The sequence below is a fragment of the Crinia signifera genome, chromosome 3 (genome assembly GCF_055691185.1).
Source record: "Crinia signifera chromosome 3, ASM5569118v1, whole genome shotgun sequence".
NCBI lineage: Eukaryota > Metazoa > Chordata > Amphibia > Anura > Myobatrachidae > Crinia > Crinia signifera.
Window position 1 is genome coordinate 70,187,083 of NC_139219.1, and position 20,313 is coordinate 70,207,395.

The 20,313-nt window shown below is 48.9% G+C and overlaps 1 long non-coding RNA gene across 1 annotated transcript; it reads left to right on the plus strand.

The window, feature by feature from the left end:
* Positions 1–19,683: 19,683 nt before the first annotated feature.
* LOC146062518 (uncharacterized) lies at positions 19,684–20,275 on the plus strand. Its single transcript, XR_014471369.1, has 3 exons — positions 19,684–19,846; positions 19,934–20,051; positions 20,140–20,275. It is a non-coding gene; the product is annotated as an uncharacterized LOC146062518 (long non-coding RNA).
* The last annotated feature ends 38 nt before the right edge of the window (positions 20,276–20,313 follow it).

Below are 20,313 nucleotides of genomic sequence, written 5' to 3' on the forward strand. Positions count from 1 at the left end.
GAGGATGATGAGGTGGAACAAGCCCAGTTCTTCCCAAGATTTGAACCCAGAAAGACCAAGCCCGCAGTAACACAACAAGCCCAGGCGACTTCGAATCAAATGGAAACCCTCACCACGGCAGTCACAGAAATGATGAGAGAGCTACGGGACATGCGAAAGGAACAGAATGAAACCCGTCAAGGAGGATGGCAACGTGACTCAGGCGGAAGGGGCAGGCGACAGTGGGACATCCCACGAAGGTCGGGCAGGCGCTCCACAGATCAGTTTGATGCCCAAGGAAGGCCCATCTGCCGCCGATGTAAACTCAGCGGGCATGTCGAACGAGAGTGTGACAAACAGCCTTTAAACGACTCAACCCCGAGGCCAGGGACCGACCCTCGGGAGGAACCTCGCCAGTAGGTCCGCCAACCCAAGAGTGGTGGCCGCAGTTCGTTGGCAAGTGCCCCCACTTGAAGATCAAGGTGAACGGAGTGGAAATGGCAGCTCTCTTGGACACCGGGTCCCAGGTGACAACGATACAACTGGATGCGTTTCAACGCTATTGGAGAGAGGAAGAGATAGTGTCACCCCCGACCCCGTGGCTTAGTCTGCTGGCCAGTAACGGACAGCCAATTGAGTTCAGCGGCTATTGGGAAGCAGATCTCAACATTGGAGATGCCCGACTAGAACGTCAGGGCTGCTTGGTCACGTCCACCTGCAACGAACATCTACCCCCGGTCATCCTGGGAATGAACGTCCTGAAAAATTGCCCAGACGAGCTGGTGGAAGCTCTCCGGATCGAGATGCGGGCTGCCGCCCCGAAGGAGCGAAAGGCCATGCAGCAGACGGTGCGCCTGATCAAAGGGCATAAGCGCTTTACCAACTCGCGTGGAGAAGTGGGCAAGGCGAGGGTCACCGACCGCCAACCTGTCACTCTGCGGCCCGATGCCGAACACGTGATCTGGTGTAAGGCCAGGATCGGACCAGGCGGGCTGGACTATGACGCCGTCATCGAGCCATGTGACTTCGAGGGACGACAGCCGTTTGCTGTAGCCAGGACGCTAGCGAGAGTGCAGTGTGGGAGGGTCCCTATCCGTGTGCTGAACCCGCACAGCTACCCAGTGCGGCTGTTCCGACACTGCCCGGTGGCGAACGTGGTCCTGGTGGATTTTGAAGATATTCTTGGGGAATCCCTGCCGAAAGTCCAACCAGAAGCCGTGGTGAGTCAGTCCAGCCTGATCACAACCGAGACCGCGTGGTGGAAGGAAATACAGGTCGGCGATTCCAACACCCCAGCCGATCAGCGCGAAGGCGTCCTTCAAGTCGTCTGTCGGAATGCCAGCGCGTTCAGCCAACACCCAGCTGACTTCGGCCGAGCAGAAGGGGTGCAACACCACATTCCCACCGGATCCAGCCCACCCATCAAGGAGAGACACCGGCCACTCCCACCGGCCATGTACCAGCCAGTAAGAACCATGCTCAGTGAAATGCAAGAGGCCGGTGTGATCCGGGAGAGCCACAGCCCGTGGGCCGCCCCGCTGGTCATAGTCAAAAAGAAGGACGGCAGTCTTCGCTTCTGTGTCGACTACAGGAAGCTGAACGCAGTCACCCACAAGGACGCATACCCCCTGCCCAGAATTGAGGAGTCGCTGACGGCCCTGAAGACTGCTGTCTACTTCTCAACTCTGGATCTGACCAGCGGCTACTGGCAAATCCCGATGGCCCCCGAAGATCGGGAGAAGACGGCGTTCACCACCCCCATGGGCCTCTTTGAATTTGACCGGATGCCGTTCGGGCTCTGTAACGCCCCCGCTACATTCCAAAGAGTCATGGAACACTGCCTGGGACACCGGAACTTCGAGATGGTCCTCCTCTATCTGGATGATGTCATCATCTTTTCCAAAACATATGAGGATCATCTGAAACATCTTGAAGAAGTTTTCGTGCAGCTGACCCGATGTGGCCTGAAGCTCAAGCCGTCCAAGTGTCACCTCCTGAAGCCCCAGGTGCAGTATCTCGGGCACATTGTCAGTGCTGAAGGGGTGAAGCCGGATCCCGAGAAGATTCGTGTGGTGCGAGACTGGCCAGCGCCCCGGACAGTCAAGGACGTGCGGAGCTTCTTGGGATTCGTCGGATACTACCGGCGCTTCGTGGAACACTTTGCCAAGGTGGCTGCACCTCTTCATGAACTCCTTCGTGGCAAGTCGGGCCAAGAGAGACGGAGTACGTCTACAGTTTCTTGGGCGAGTGAACATCAGGCCGCCTTTGACCAGCTTAAGCGGGCTCTGCTCGAGGCGCCCCTCCTGGCCTATCCGGACTATGAGAAGCCTTTCCGGGTCTACACCGACGCCAGCCACCGAGGCCTGGGAGCTGTGCTGTCTCAAGTCCAGGATGGTAGGGAGCGGGTGATTGCCTATGCCAGCAGAGGCCTTCGGAAGACCGAGCGGAACAGCGAGAACTATTCCACCTTCAAGCTCGAGCTACTCGCCTTGATCTGGGCAGTGACGGAGAAATTCAAGAACTATCTGGTTGCCACTCCCTTCGAGATAGTCACCGACAACAACCCGCTGGCCCACCTGTCAACGGCTCGCCTGGGAGCACTGGAGCAGAGGTGGATGGCACGGTTAGCCAACTTCCGTTACACTGTGGTTTACCGGAGTGGAAAATCCAACGGCAACGCAGACGCCCTGTCCCGCCTACCCACCGAAGACCTCGAAGAAGAGAGATACGATCAGTCTGAAGATGTCGAGACCCCGGTGTTCGGGAAGCCAAAAGACCTCCGAATTGTTGCCACCTCCGACCCTGTAGTGGCCAACATGGAAGCTTCCCCCGAGCCGCAGCCAAACGACCAATTGGGATTTGATTGGAGGCAGGTACAAGCGAAGAGTTTGGTGATCAAAGGCCTGAGAGATCTCCTTCACCAGCAGAAGCAACTCACCAAAGCACAGAGGGACAAGGCCGACCCTGAACTGGTCAAACTTCTGCGACACCGGGACCGCTTAACTCTCCAACAGGGCCTTGTCGTGCGCACCAGCTTGGATCCTGGGACCCATCAACCCGTCCACCAAATCGTAGTACCAAGAGAGCAAGCCAATTTCCTCCTCACCGCCTACCATAACCAGTCTGGCCACTTTGGCACCCAGAAGACAGAGGCCACCTTGCGGAAGCGATACTTCTGGGTCGGGATGCGTGCTGACATTGAGAGGTGGTGTCGGGACTGTGTGAACTGCAATTTGAAGCGCCCAGTCGAATTGTCCCAGAGGGATCCATTGCACCCGATTCCAAGCAGCCGACCCTGTGAACTTGTAGTACTAGATCACGTCAAGTTGGAACCCACCCCCAGCGGTTTCCAGTACGCCCTCACAATTGTGGACCATTACAGCCATTTCCTGGTAGTGGTCCCAGCTCGTGACCTGACTGCTAGGACCACAGCTGAGCTGTTTATGAAACATTTCGTCCTCCAGTACGGATACCCCGACCGAATCTTGACAGACCAGGGCCCAGCGTTCGAGTCCCAGCTCTTCCACGAATTGTGTCACCTGTACGGATGTCGGAAGCTGAGGACCACGGCCTATCATCCCCAGGGGAACGGCCTCTGCGAGAGGGCCAATCAGACCGTGATTGGAATGCTGCGAAGCCTCTCTGCCGAGAACCGGGCCCAGTGGCCCCGCCTTCTTCCAGGCTTGGCCTACCTATACAACAACACCGAGCACTGTTCAACTGGGTTCACGCCCTTCTTTCTGATGTTCGGGCGGCAGGGCAAGCTGCCTCAAGATATGGAACTGGCCCCTGAACTGGACGAGCCCAGTCTCCCATCCATCGAATGGGTGCAAGAACACCGGCACCGCATCGAGACAGCCCGGCAGGTTGTTGCAAAACGCCTGGAAGTGGTTCATGCCCGTCAAGAACGGAATTACAATACAGATGCTCAACCCGTACCACTACAAGTCGGCGACAAGGTGTGGAAGAAGAAAAATCGTCGGATCAGCAAGCTGGATGCAAGGTGGGAAGATACGCCATACACCCTCGTGACAGTCCCATCAGGCGAGTCATACACCTACCAAGTCCAGGCTAAAGACGGTCGAATCACCACTGTACCCCGTGACCAGCTGAAACTGTGCACCAGCCCAGAAGAAGACTCCGACCGGCAGGAGATGGAGAGCCCTGTGGCGGGGGAGTGGGATCCCTGGGGTGGTATACCACGTGATGACCCGTTCAATCTGCTAATGTTCTTGGGAAATGCTGTTCCCAATCTCAGGGTCAGGAGCGTCGCTCCAGAGTTGTCAGTAGATGAACCTATTGTTGCAGAACCAAATCCTGTGCCAAATGCTGAAATGGTTGTTCACGCTGAAATTGCACCTGATGTAATCGGTGTCAGGAGGTCAGAGCGCCGCACCAGAGGCGTTCTGCCCTCGCGCTACCGAGAATAATTTGACTTTGTTCATGACACGTATGTATTTGTTTATGTTTTTTTGTACCGTTAATTCTCCACAATGGACGATGGAAGGACTTGGTCCTGGATTCAAAGCCCTAGCCTGTTGCGTGCGGACACGCATTGTTCTAGCAAGGGGATGTGTGGCACCCCACTGTAGCCCTGCACCCACCAACCTACATGGAACTTAACATTGGTGGCATAGGCTACCTGTAGAACCCTTCTCCCTGTTGCAGGTACAGAAGGGGTTAAGTTAAATCCCAAGTGTGCACCCAGCTCCCTTGCACGTGAAGGGAGTCTGGTCTCACAGGGATTGGCTGGACACTGGCGCGAAGACTGAGGTCAGGGGGTGAGGAGGAGGTGATTTAAGTGGGTAGTGGGCGCACATGAGGGGCAGAAGAGAAGAAAGGAGATTGCCCCCGTAGAAGAACCAGCAGAGGTGTGACTGACCTGAGAGCAGAGCGGTGCGCAGCGGAAGTCTGTGAAGTGGACCAGCGCGCCGGGAGCCAGTGGACAGCGGTGACTGATAGCTGCGGAGAGACGCTGCCGGGAACTCTGAGTGACGCCGGGTCAAGCAAGAAGGAGTCTCCAGCAGCAGGCGTCCTAGCGGTGAGGAGAACGGGAGCCGCAGCAAGGAGAAGACACCTCCCAGACAAAGTGAGTGACAGCGGGCGGAGAGCGGAGCGCCGGGTCACGTCACTGAAGAGCGCCTGAGGTGAGGACCCTGCCTGCGCCCGGAGAGGACCCTGCCTGCGCCCGGAGAAGACCCTGCCTGCGCCCGGAGGAGAAGACCCTGCCTGCGCCCGGAGAAGACGCTGCCTGCGCCCGGAGGAGAAGAGAAGCTGCAGTGACCCCGCCGACCTGAGGGAGAAGAGAGAAGGCCCAGCAAGCCGGGAGCAGTATCGGTACTGGCAGGAGCCGGCAACGGAAGCTGATTGCACAGGTACTCCTGGCCACCCACCTAGCCTGCACCCTGGTAACCCAAGCTCCTTCCCTGAGACCCTGCCTCCTTGGCACATTATTTGAAAGCTCCATTCCATACTTTGCTGCCCTAGGAGAGAGAGCCGACCCGCAGCCCCTGGGGTAGCACGCCCTCATACCACGTGCACTGTCCAGCAGCCCTGTTGTGCCACTGTGGGCTTCCCCCTATCATATCCACCCACTGGAACGTTGCCTTGCCACAGTACTTTAAAAGAACACTTGCCCGTAGCGTTGATCCAATTGCGAGGGGTCTCTGCCCTGATATGTCCAACCCTAGCGACACGTTGCCGCAGTTCTAGCAGGGAGTCACCCAGGGAACGGGGACTCGCCTGTACCCCTCGGGGGACCGTTATTTTGCCATAGCCCTTTTCTGAATAGTGTGCACACTTAGATAGACCCGTTACTCACCCGGAAGTGTGAACGTCGTGGGACCTTTATTTGAGTATAGGGACACTGACTCACATCCAAGACTGTAATGTAAATGTATATGTAAGGTATATGGTGCCCTCTGGTGGACGTTCTTTATTGAAGCAGTTTAGCATCCTTTTGTAATATCTATCTTTATTACAGCTCTTTTATTGCTAGTTTATTTGTCGCATCATTCTAACTGTCATTATCATTGTTGTGATTTTATGTGTCATCTCTTAGCCTTACGGTACCGTAGGTAGAATTGCTCATGGCCAAGGCAGTCTGTCCTTTGATACGGACTGAGGTGGTCATTGGGTCCTAGTTTGTTTTGCAGGGGTATTTAGTTACTCATCCTTTTGTGCCGTTATTACTGTAAGTGAGATGTTATTATATTTCATTGAGCAAAGCGCAGCAACCGTGCATTATTTTTCCAGTTAATAAATATCAGTTGCTGCCAGCTGTGGTTGTTGTGTGCTTTTGTTTGGTGGGTTCTCTCCCGGGTGTTCCATCCCCTGCCACAGGTGTGTCCTCGTCAGCGGAAAGGGCCGTGAAGACTACAGAGTGTACAGCCGTCGTCTGATCCAGGTACGCTCTCATCTAATCGTTTACAGGGGCAGCTATTACATACCAGCTCCTGAGGCTATCCAGGTTTAACATCTCCTGTGATCCAGTGTCCGCTGCCAGACTCACCAGTACCAGGTTCCAGCCTAGTCCAGGATTCCTATCCTGATTCCGATGTTATGCTTCCGATGTTCCGCCATCGTTCCTGATTCCGATGTTATGCTTCCAATGTTCTGCCATCGTTCCTGATTCCGATGTTATGCATTCGATGTTCCAGCCATCAATTCAGTCACGCTTATTCAAGTACAGTAAAGTATTGCTTCCATCATATTGACTTTGTTACTTATGGACTTCATCAGTGCTTGGCACTGCACCATATTTCATCTGTCATGTGTCATTCCACATTGCATATTCCTGCCCGTTATATACAACCTTCCTGTCCTGCAATAAACCTGGTTGTATTTTATCATTGACTCATCTCTGCCTCTGGGTGCACTGTCGCGCAGGTGAATGCGCAGGGGTCTCCTGCAGCCTCCCCGATCTCTGTATCGGTCCAGGTCCACACCAGAGGTCTTAGTCTCTACGACTCGGACCCCCTGGTGTGACACCCGCCATCCTAGTGGGGATTTATCTGTATGCACATGCATATGTCCTTATCCAACCATCACCCCTGCAGGGAATGCTTCTATATGATCAGTATGTGCCAAACATGTGTGCTTCACATATAGATGAGTTTCATTATAAAATAGCTGTCACTAAGATTATACAGCGCTGGAAGGAGGTTTCAGCTTGATCTATACCAGGCTTGTCCAACCTGCGGCCCTCCAGATGTGCTAAAACTACACATCCCAGCATGCCTTGCCACAATTTGGCTATTAGGGAATGCTAGAATGATGGCAATGCATGCTGGGATGTGTAGTTTTAGCACATCTGGAGGGCCGCAGGTTGGACATGCCTGATCTATACAGTATAGGGGTCATTCTAGTTCCTTCAGATTCGGCCCTGTTCTGATGGTACCCAATTTGGCACTAATTGCAAGGGTATTTAAATCCGGGACTGGGCGGTGAGTCAGTAGGTCTCTGACTGCTGAAGCAGCTAGACCTCTGCACCGACGGCTCCCTTGTTTTTCTGGATGACCATTGACTTTGATGACTTCCTCCTTGACAAAGGTCCACGGAGCTGGAGGTTTTTTTGGTCCCACAAAGCAAACACTTGGTATGTTTTTTTCTATTTTTGTTTATCGCTTGTAAATAAATCACTAAATTGATTTTTACAGTTTTTGGTGAGTGCTCCTTTATTCCCTACCCAGGGAATTTGGACATTGTATTTGACACACTTTGGTGTGACCCTAGGGGCTCCCCGCTTATTGCCTCAGGTGTGTGTGTGTGTATATGTGTGTGTGTGTATATATGTATATAAGATGAGCGGGTCCGGATCCCCGAGATCCGACAGATCCGAATATCGGGGATCCGGGCCAGATACGAGCCGGCTCGGGTGTTCCCGCCTGAATTCCGGACCAATAACGAGGCCGAACGTCGTCATCGCGCTGTCGGATTCTCGCGGGATCTTATAAAAGACGCACGCGCGCCCGCCATCTTCACTCCAATCTTGGAGAGGGAAGAGGGTGGTTGGGAAGCTCCGTGTGCTCCGTGCCATCTGCTCCGTGACCTGACCTGTGCCCTCACTACCCTGTGCTGTGCTGTGCTCCGTGACCTGCCCTGTGCTGTGCTCCGTGCCATGTGCTCCGTGCTGTGCTGTGCTCCGTGACCTGCCCTGTGTTGTAGACTTGTGGCCTGAGCCCTGTAGTGTGATTTAACTAACTAGGTGCTGCAGTGCTCACACGCAGGGGCTGCAGTGTCCACTGTCCAGGGGCTGTCCTGTGGCCCGTGCCCTGATGTGATTTATTTAGCCCTAAGCCCTGTGTTGTGATTTATTTTATTTAGCCCTGAACCCTGTGTTTTTTTTGTGATTTAACTAACTCAGTGCTGCAGTGCTCACACACAGGGGCTGCAGTGCTGCTGAGTAGTACACTGTGTACAGGGGCAGCATTAAGGGGCTGTGTCCAGTGTGACGGCCTATATATTATCCATTGTCCAGAGTCACTCACGACATATATCCTGTGTCCTGTCCTGTGTGACGACTGACGACATATATCCTGTGTCCAGTGTGACGACATATATCCTGTGTCCAGTGTGACGACATATATCCTGTGTCCAGTGTGACGACATATATCCAGTCTCCAGTGTGACGACATATATCCAGTCTCCAGTGTGACGACATATATCCTGTGTCCAGTGTGACGACATATATCCTGTGTCCAGTGTGACGACATATATCCAGTGGCGGGATGCGGTTAATTTCCCGGCGGTCGGGATCCCGACACTGGAATCCCGACCGCCGAAATCCCGAAACTTTCTCCCTCCGTGGGTGTCCACGACACCCATAGAGGGAGAATAAAATAGCGTGCCGAGCGTAGCGAGGCACCGGGCCCGCTGCGTGGCGAGCGCAGCGAGCCCGCAAGGGGGGGCGATCCATGTCCCCCCCCCTTGTCGGGATTTCGGCGGTCGGGATTCCAGTGTCGGGATTCCGACCGCCGGGATCCCGACCGCCGGGAAATCATATCGGATCCCCAGTGGCCAGTGTGACATCTAACCATTGTGTGACGGCATATATCCAGTGTCCAGCGTGACATATATCCATTGTCCAGTGTACAGGAGCTGTGTCCAGGGGCGGTGTCCAGAGGCTGTGTCCAGTGTGACGGCTGTGTCCATTGTCCAGGGGCTGTGTCCAGTGTGACGGCTGTGTCCAGTGTCCAGTGGCTGTGTCCAGGGGCAGTGTCCAAGGGGCTGTGTCCAGTGGGACAGGCCGTGTCCAGTGTAAAGTAAGAAAAATAAATAAAAGTAATAAATAAAATAAAAACACATTTTTGGAGGATGATGGAGGAGAACATAGTGGGAGTGCTGAAGCTGCTACCACCAGTCATGACAAGGCCGATACCTCTTTGTATTTGCTGTTTGGAACATTTCTCTTTTTTTTTGGGATAGTTTATTAAACTGCCACCCTGTCTGCCCCTGCAGTGCCGCTCTGCCAGGTTGGAAGTGTAAGGTCCACATGTATGTGATGCCCACTGCTGTCGCTTAGCTTAGTCATCCAGCTACCTCGGTATACTTTTTTGGCCCAACTATAGTAAATGAAAACAATTTTGTAAGCTGTGAAGTGATCAAAATTGACTAGAAATGAGTGGAAACTAATGTTATTGAGGTTAATAATACTTTAGGGGCTAAAACAGGCCCAAATTCTGTTATTTTAGCCATTTTTAGCATTTTTTCATAAAAATCCAGATCCAAAACCAAAACCCACAAGGGTGGTTTTGCCAAAACCAATCCAGATCCAAAACACGAAGGGAGATCCAGATCCAAAACCCGAAAAAGTGGCCGCCGCACATCTCTATATATATATATATATATATATATATATATATATATATATATATACACAATCCTTGTATCCCGGCACTCCGGTCCCCCTCGGGGTTAACTTGCTCTGGTACCTGGAACTAGGGAGAACATCCCCAATATGTAGGAAACAATAGGAGCCGGCACCCAGAGACTGACACGCTGGACTTTAGAAGGTGAAAACGGTGATGTTTATTCCATCAAGTATCTACGTTTCGGGGACCGTGTCCCCTTCATCAGGATAACAAAATAATGTAACTGTGCAAGTATAAGTACATCCACTTACCAATCGGTTACCCGCTCGTTCCCGCTTCTCGTTCCGTTCTTCTGCTGAGGACCACCACAAAATGGCCGCCCCCATATAGCACACTGTTCTCTGAAACTGTCTGCTGTATGGGGGCGGCCATTTTGTGGTGGTCCTCAGCAGAAGAACGGAGCCGCCGGGACCAGCGCGAAAGGTAAGGCTGCGGTGGACTGGGGGGGTTTGAATGGGTGGCGGGGGGCGCCCAAAACGTAGCTACGCCGCTGCCTGTGCAGACACACTAAAGTCCCAATTTTGGACTGTAGCTCACTCCAAGTATTTCCTAGGACTCATGGGAACAAGTGGAAATCTGTTTAAAATAAAACAAAAGAGGAGCGCTCCATAGTGTAAAACCAATGATTTTAATACAGCATAAAACCTTGCTTCGGTACAGTCATTCAGTACTCGTACCGTATATAAAACAGCAGTGGGCTGGTTACCACATGGTGTAATATTTACAAGCCAGGTAAGCCTCCTACCACCATCTGGGGCACTGCAGACCAACAAGAGTCCACACCCTCTGACGAAGTTGATTACGAAATGCGCTATGGCCAGTGGCGGAACTCCCGGAGGCAATGGAGTCATCTGCCGCCGGGCGCCAGGCTTACAGGGGGGCACTGGCTCCATTGCCTCCGTTGTTCCGCTTAGTGCCGCTGCCGCCTGCCGCACTTCAGCGGTGCAGCTGTTATGTACCAGCGCAGGTCAGTGGGCGGGCGCAGGCAGGCGCTCCATATTCTTGTTACTACGCCTTGTGCGGGCGTACGGTCGCCGCCCCCCCCCCCACCTCTGTTTGGGTTGCTCCCCCCCCCCCCCCCCCTCCCCCGTAGCCATGTGCACAGCGCGACAGTGTCGCTGCTCCTCTCTGTCACCTAGTGATGAAGAGCCAGGCGGCAGACAGTCCACTCCACACAGCCAGTGTGCGTGTGTTACTGCCACTGAAGAAGCAGACGGCAGCTGTCGTCTGAATGCAGCTGTCACCTGAAAGCCGGGACCTGGGAGGGAGATGCGGCAGCGTTTGAGGGTAAGTCTCTCTCTTTTTTTTTTTTTTTTTTTTATTTTAGGGGGGGGGGGGGGGGGCAACTTTTATCTTGCCTCCGGGCGAATTTAATGAATTTACGCCACTGGTTATGGCAGAACTCTCTCTGTGCCGGGTTCCCCCTGCCGCATCTGTTCCTGACAGAACCCTCGGTACTGTATTATCTGGGCACCCGCTTTTATCATTGCATGCCACTACTTAAGGCATACGATGCGATGCGATTTTTCATTGTAAAGACCAGATTTTTATTTGTATAGTCACCCATGGGTGATTTCATACTCCCACTATCCACCTATGCATGGAGTTGATTTTATATAGTGTGGCGATCGCAGCGAGCCACCGAGCCCGAAGCGTGGCGAGCGGACGCGGATTACTTTACATGTATTCTGCGTCCCCTCGCGGGGCTCGCTGCGCATGCCACGCTTCGGGCTCGGTGGCTCGCTGCGCTCGCCATACCATATAAAATCAACTCCATGCGTAGTTGGATAGTGGGGGTATGAAATAACCCATGGGTGACTATACAATAAAAAATTGGGTCTTTACAATGAAAAATCGCATCGCATGATTTGTATGCCACTATATTGCATGCGATGCAATGAAAAAATCGGGCGCCCAGATATTACACAAGTACCAAACCCTCAATACGCTGTGTCCTTCTTGGAGTGTCCGGTGAGGACTCTTGTTGGTCTGCAGTTCCCCAGATGGTGGTAGGAGACTTGCCTGGCTTGTAAACATTACATCATGTGGTAACCAGCCCACTGCTGTTTTAAATACGGTACGAGTACCGTATGACTGTATCGGAGCAAGGTTTTATGCTGTATTAAAATCATTGGTTTTACACTATGGAGCGCTCTTCTTTTGTTTTATTTTAAACATATATGTATATATATTCATTTGGGATACGGTCTAATTATCGTACCGTCAACAGTCATTAGGTCGACACCTTTGGGTCGACAGGCAACTAGGTTGACAGGGTTCTAGGTCGAAATGGATGAAGGTGGACAGGTGTCTAGGTCAACATGGGACAAGGTCAACATGGTTTTAGGTCGACAAATGTGTTAGTTGACATGGGTTAGGTCGACAGGTTGCAAGGTCGACATGAGTTTTTCCACTGTTTTTTGAGCCGACATGTGCCAACAGGTGGTATTTCATGCCCTACCATCCACTAGGGCATGGTGGGAGAATAAAATAGTGTGCTGAGCGCAGCAAGGCACCATGCCCCAAGCACGGCGAGCGAAGTGAGCAATGCGAGGGGCTGCGGTTGACTTCCAACTGTATCTCCATCGTATCTGCAAGACGTGATACTCAGCAAAGACTCCTGGTTGATTACGTGCGACGTAGAGAGTCTCTATACCAGTATTCACCATCATTACGGTATAGAAGCAGTTAGATACTTCCTAAGTATGGACAGAGAAAACAGCCTTAACAAAGTGTTTGTATAACTGTTGAAATTTGTTCTTACTAAGAACTACTTCGTTTGCAACGAAAACTTCTACCTCCAGGTACGGGGGACCGCTATGGGGAGCACGTGTGCCCCAACACACGCGAACCTGTACCTGGGGTGGTGGGTCCTCTTTAAAGAGGAGAATGAAAGATGGACGGAACACATCCTCCTATGGCTCCGCTACATAGATGATCTCTTGATTATCTGGGACGGAGAAGCAGACCTGTTTCTTGAATTGATGAGCATCCTCAATGTGAACGATCTTAATCTTCGTTTGACCCACGAGATGAGCCAAAAAGAGGTGAACTACCACGACTTACATCTGATCATAGAAGAGGATGGATCAATTTCGACTGATTTATTCCGCAAAAAAACTGCAACAAATTATATTCTACATCATAGTAGCGCTCACTTTGCTCCAGTTTTGAAAGGACTTCCAAAAGGGGAATTTCTCAGAACAAAACGCAATTGTTTGAAAAGAGCAAAAGAACTCCAAAATCGCCTTAAAGATAGAAGATACAGTTCTAAATCCATCAAGAGAGCCTACAAAGATACACAAGAACAGAGGAGAGAACAACTTCTAGTCCCCAAGGTGAAGAAACTGGATTACCAAAAGGAAAACAGCATCCGCTTTGTAGGAACCTACTGCCATGAATGGCAAAAAATACAAACTATCCTAAACAAACATCTGGGGATTCTTAGAACGGATCAAAATCTGACCGACCTACTTGATGAGAAAATTCAAATCAGCTGGCGACGAAGCAACAACCTTCGTGACATTCTTGTTCATAGTCACACATAGAAAATTAAAAGACCCCTGATCTCGAAGACAGGCTCATACAAATGTGGGACCTCCAAAGCTTGTACCATCATGATCTCACAGAATTCCTACCGTGGCAAGTATGGGAAGACCTGGAAAATTGACGATTATATCAGGTGTGACACAGCAGGAGTAGTATATAACCTACAATGTCCCTGCCAAAAATGTTATATTGGCAAAACAAAAAGGCCACTTAAGAAGAGACTCTTGGAACACTTGTCCAGCATCAAAAATGTGGAGAGAGACAAAAAAGCTATGAGAACCCTCACCCCTGTGGCCAGACATTTCCACAAATTCCACCAAGGTAAATCACAAGGATTGCAAGCCTATGGCATGCTGAAAGTGGATATGGGCATTAGGAGAGGAGATCTGGATACTGAGTTATTGAAGCAAGAAACCAGACTCATCTTTTTAATGGACACTTTATCTCCAAGAGGCCTTAACGAGGAGAACAGTTATATGGCATACTTGTAGATAAATATTATCAACATCTATGACAGTATCATTGAAAAGGAGCCACAAATAGGCTAATTATCTGGAAATAATAACATTAGGTGATGAAACTAGACGTAACCTATACTATAGTACTATTACATCACCAATAGGTACCTAGTGACATTAGAACCATCAGATATAGCTTTTTCATAAAAACTCATCATCAGCGAAAATTCCATCTATTCTCCACCAAGGTCATTATATGCAAACTAAAGGAAGGGAATCATCCTCTATAAGAGATATGTACATTACCAACTAATTGCGAAATGGAAACAACTTGAGATCTCAATTAGGATACAGTAAGAATTAGACATACAACAACACTAACCACAATGGGGAAGACATAGGATTTAGATCACTCTGTCACCTACAATAGAGGTGAAAATCAGAAATGATCACTTCACCTCAGAAGATCACTACTCCATACCACATATCACTTTATAAGAAAAGTAATCACATATTGTATCGATCACTTTAAAATTTATCCATAGAAACATAGAATTTGACAGCAGATAAGAACCACTTGGCCCATCTAGTCTGCCCCTTTTTTAAACATGTTACCTCAAACCATATTCGATCCTTATTTTTTTGTAAGGATATCAATATGCTTATCCCAAGCATGTTTAAATTGTACTACTGTATTTGTGTCTACCACCTCTGATGGGAGGCTATTCCACTTATCTACTAGTCTTTCTGTGAAAAAATTCTTCCTCGCATTTGCCCTAAATCTTCCTCCCTCTAGTTTCAGTGCATGTCATCGTGTTCTGTTGCTCCTCTTCCTGTGAAGAATGTCTCCCACCTGTACCTTGTTAAAACCCTTGATATATTTGAAAGTTTCTATCATGTCCCCCTTTCCCTTCTCTGCTCTAAAGTATACATATTAAGATCTTTTAGTCTTTCCCGGTACGTTTTGTGATGTGCACCATTCATGCACCATTTTAGTTGCCATTCTTTGTACAGTCCATCACACATGTTATTTCTGGCTTGTTATTTTTGCACGCATGAAGGAGTTAATTATTATTTTTTGTGTTTTTATCACCTTTTTCTTTCACTTCATCCAGGAAATCTTTTTTGAATATATCACATTACCTCTAGAAATTTACCATAACCAACTATGATGGTACACTTAGCACCATCACATACAAAAAGAGGGTAGGATACCCTCCACTTTTTCAAAACCCCTCAACTCCACCCCTATTTCCATAGCGAGTTGTCTGGGGACTATGTAAAAACCGGACCGGACTAGACTCCGGACAGGACATCAAAATCTGCAGTCCGGAGCTTATAGGGTCCGTTCCGGGGGGTGTCCTGTTCGGGGGGTGTCTTGTCGGGGGGGGGGGGGGTCCCTGTGATAGCTATCATCAAGGACATGGGGAAGGGGAGATTTCAGCCTCCCCCTGTGGTCCGGACCGTCCGGTTTTTGCTACATGCCCGGACCATACAGGGAGACTTTATTCTACCCCTCCTTCTCTACCTGGTGACAGGTGTCACAGGCAGAACCCCCAGACAGGACACCCCCGCACCCCGGACCGGACGCTACAAGCTCCAAAATGCAGAGTTTGATGTCTGGTCCGGCGGTCCGGGGGTTGTCTGTATATAACCTTCAAGTAATAACAAAAACTCTATCAACACAGTATCAATATGTATATTACCACATAAAAATGATCACCATTATGGCAATTACGCTCTCAGATACACTGTGTTCTCTACACGTAGATTAATTAAAAATACTGTATTCTGTACCCAAATTCTAGCAATAACTATATCGAGTGACAAGCATCTATATCCCAATATTGATAAGAGACATCCGGCGGGGAAGTATAGAATGAGACTTAACGATCTTATATAATGCCACTTAATTTTAACACCTTCTCCGTCCATTATGTATGTCAAAGAAATGTTTCTTTGTCACACACTGCTTATAGGTTAGTTCATAATAATGGGTATCGATTAATCTGATGATTATTAGAAGAATAGAACCTCCCACTCCAATCCATCATAACTGCGGCAACACACAGGGGGAGGGCACATGACGTCTCCAGACGTAGGAAATCTTGTAATTGGATGAACTCTTTTTAGAAGGGTATTTAAACTGTGTCGGGCTCCTCCTGATCGGGGTGGCCGTTGAAAAAGCTACTCTGCGAAGTGTACGCAGGGTGGCACTTTGTAAACTGTATAATACTGTATATGTAAATTTATGTGAATAATTGCAGACACTGTGGAACAATATTCCTATATATCAGAGGAAACAGGCACGCTATTGAAGTAGCGAACGCTGCATGCATTGTGAGCGTTCAGCACCGTGCCTGCTGACGGAGAGGGTCAGGGTGCGATACACTGGTAAAACTGTGCTGCTACAGCATAGCTTACCGTATAAACGGCAACTGACTACAGACCTATTCAATCACCGACTGCTATGTATATGTGCTGTGTCTAATCCGGCATACTGCACCAGTTGATATACACACGGACAATCCTGCACTGATAAATTGCGCCCGCCGTGTTCATAACAAATAATGGGGCAGATGTATTAAGCTTTAACAAGAGATAAATCCAAGCGTGATAAGGAGAGATAAACGTCCAGCCAATCACCTGATAACTGTCATGTTACAGCCTGTGTTTGAAAAAAGTCAGTAAAGAGCTGATTGGCTGGACATTTATCTCTCCTTATCACCCTTGCATTTATCTCTTGTTAAGGCTTAATACATCTGCCCCATTGTGTATTTAAAACTGTGTCCAACTATGTACATGTGCGATGTCTAATCCGGCATATTGCACCAGTTGATATACACACGGACAATCCTGCACTGATCAAGTGCGCCCGCCGTGTTCCTAACAAATAATGTGTATTTAAAACTGTGTCCAGCTATGTACATGTGCGATGTCTAATCCGGCATATTGCACCAGTTGATATACACACGGACAATCCTGCACTGATTAAGTGCGCCCGCCGTGTTCCTAACAAATAATGTGTATTTGAAATTGACATATTAACTGTGTCCAGCTATATACATGTGCTTTGTCCAATCTGGCATATTGCACCAGTCGATACACACACGGACAATCCTGCACTGATAAAGTGCACTCACCGTATTCCTAACAAATAATGTGTATACAAAACTGACATATTAACTGTGTCCAATCACGTATTCATCCCCTTGGGAGCTGACAATTATTTGGGCTGCCCATAGAAACTTTGATTTATATGAATTCTCCAGACACACGTGGTCTGGGCGCTATAACTGTGCCGGATGTATGACAAATAATATTTTTTTTAAAGCCGTGATTGCAGCCGTAGTACACGCGCCATCATATTAGTGGATCTAGTGGAACCCAGCGGGCATTGTCAAATAATACCCAAATTAATCTGCGATTATATCTAGCAGCTCTATCTGGCTAATTCATATCCTCCCCAGAACAGGGTAATATAAAGAGAATGAGAAATTAGCCTCATGTGTAGGAAGGGAGTACATTTGTGAACATAATAAACTATGGACTACGGTCAAAGCAATTTCACAAAATAAAAAAATAGTAATTGAGACTACATAAATTAAAAAGGTTTATTACAAATGTGCCACCTGCTCGCCATCTTTTTTTAAACACTCTATTGTCCTTGTTGCGTCCTCTTATCACTTTGTGTTAAATTCGTTTTTTATATTTTGCAGTCTTCTTAATGAATACTTAATAAAAGTTAAATTTTAATTAATTAGGTGCACCACGTCAAGGACATACTTTTCTCTCCTCTTGTTTGCATTTATTTTTTGTCCAGTGGTCGCACACCCTCATAAAATATAGATGTATATATTTGATGATCTGTCATATTCATATAGAGGGTCCTATCTGTCTTTACTCCATGTCCTGTGCGATTGGCACACCAATCTCTGTTCCTCCTGTCCCCCAGTTACCGCAAGCATGTATTCCCCCTTTGCAATGAGCATGTAATCCCACAAGGCAATGAGCATGATACCCCTGGCAATGAGCATGGAACCCTTGCCAATGAGTATGGAACCCTTGCCATTGAGTATGGAACCCCTGGCAATGAGCTTGGAACCCTTGGCAATGAGCATGTAGGTAAGTAGCACTTATGTAGCATAATTTTTAATAGGCATTATGGTGTTTGGCATAATACATAATGGACATTATGCTGTGTGGCTTAACATGTAATGAGCATTATGGTGTAAATTTTTAATGCGCATTAAAAATGAAGCATATGGAGCATATTGTGAATTTTGATTTAATTTATGTGACATTATGTGAATTTTGGCTCTATTCGTGTGGCATTATGTGATTTTTGGCACAATCCATGTAACATTATATGAGTTTTGGCTCAATCCGTGTGGCATTATGTGAATTTTGACTCAATCCATGTGGCATTATGTGAATTTTGGCTCATTCCATTTGGCATCATGTGTAAGGGGCAAGTATAATGGGGTCTAGTATTTTGTTGCTTAATGTGTAGAAGTTGTATATGGTGTTGTACACTACACTCAGGGACACACCCCATTTTGAGTGGCCACACCCCCTTTTCCAGAGCGTGCCTTTGGCGCGCGCACAGCTACATCCTTCACTTTTGTCGCCAAGGTGGGCCTGTGTACTTTAAGAGCCAGGGCCCATTTTCTCCTGGATCCTCCCCTGAGCAGAGGAGATGGAGACACCAAGAGCAGCATGCAACTTTCTCAGAGCAACAGACCAGGCCAGAGCTGACAATCAAATATCCAGACACGTGCTGCTTATATGCACAAGTCACTCGGCAATAGTTTGTTTTGCTGGAGAAAGGCAGTTCTAGTGGGGGTAGTTGTAAAGAGGAACATGGCCTCCTCCTCCTTATATCATTATCATATTCATAAAGCAAAGATACTAATTAATTGCATACCATAATTAATATTTAAATGTTTCAGGATATTCTTATACCCCTTTCAGACAGAAAAATCCCAAAAACCCAGGTATTTCCCGGATACAAAAACCCGGGTACAACTAGGCAGCAAGGGGCTGACCCCCTTTCACACAGGAGCAAAAACCCGGGTATTTCCCGTGTCGACCCCTTTCACACAGAAGCCGGATTTTTCCTGCAAAACTCTGTGTGTCATAAGAAAAGGACAGTTTTAAAGGCACACAGAGATGAGATCATGAAAAGTGGGAGGTGTCTGCTCACTGCATTGCATTAAACATGGCTGACAAGTTGCAGAACCTGGAGGTCATGAGTGCTCTGTGTGTTTTGCTGCTTACAGCAAATCAGAGCATTATGCAGATGCTTACACTGTGCTACCTGGCACAGTGTTATGCCAGGAGGAGGAAGGCACAATTTTTGGTGGAGAGGGCTTCCACTCGACGCAGGTATTTGCACCGGAGGAGAGCCCTGATTTTGTCCAGTGTTCCCTCTATCCTGAAGTCTCCAAGTGCCTCAAACCGGTCGTTGTGGGCCAGAGACCGCAGGCATGGAGAAGCTTTCTGGGAGACTGTGGAAGCTTTTGCACCTGAGCAGTGGCTGGCACATTTCCGGATGTCACGAGCCACCTTCTACTACCTGCTGGAACTGGTCACCCCGGCACTTACAAGGGGATGCACCAATTATCGGAAAACCATTGAGCCATGCAGGAGACTGGGGATTGTGTTGTGGTGGTACGCAACACCAGGGGAATACCGTACCATCTCATGTCTGTTTGGTGTGGGCATTTCTACGGTGTGTGTTCTAGTGCGGGAAGTGACACAGGCATTGTTGGAGAGCCTTTACAAGCCTTTCATCTGCTTACCACAAGGCGACCGACTGGATGAGACCATAACAGGTTTTCTGCGAAGAGGCTATCCGCAGTGTGCTGGAGCCATCGATGGGACACACATACCCATTATTGCACCCCCAGATAACCCAGCAGATTACCATAACCGTAAAGGTTGGCACTCCATCATCTTGCAGGCTGTGGTGGACCATAAGTATTGGTAAGTAGTACAGTATGCAGTATTTACATTAGTGATATGATTGGGCCGCACTGTATATTGTTAAACACAAATACATTTTCTGTTCAGTTTCACAGATGTCTACATTGGCTGGCCTGGTCGTGCTCATGACTCACGGGTACTTGCCAATTCGGACTTGTTCCAGATCGCGGAGGAGAAGAGAGGTGGCTGGTTGTTCCCTAGAGAGGTAACTTTGTCTATTTTTAAAAATGTGCTCTTTAACCACTACACTTGCCACCTATACAATTCTAATGTTTTTTTTTATACCGTTACAGTGGTCAAAGTTTGTATCCGGGGTGGAGATCCCAGTCCATATTATTGGAGATGCGGCATACCCTTTGAGGCGTTGGCTTATGAAGGGCTTCACGCAACATACCCCACTGTCTCCTGACCAAGTCCACTACACCCACACTCTGAGCTTGGCTCGAATGGTGGTGGAAAACGCCTTT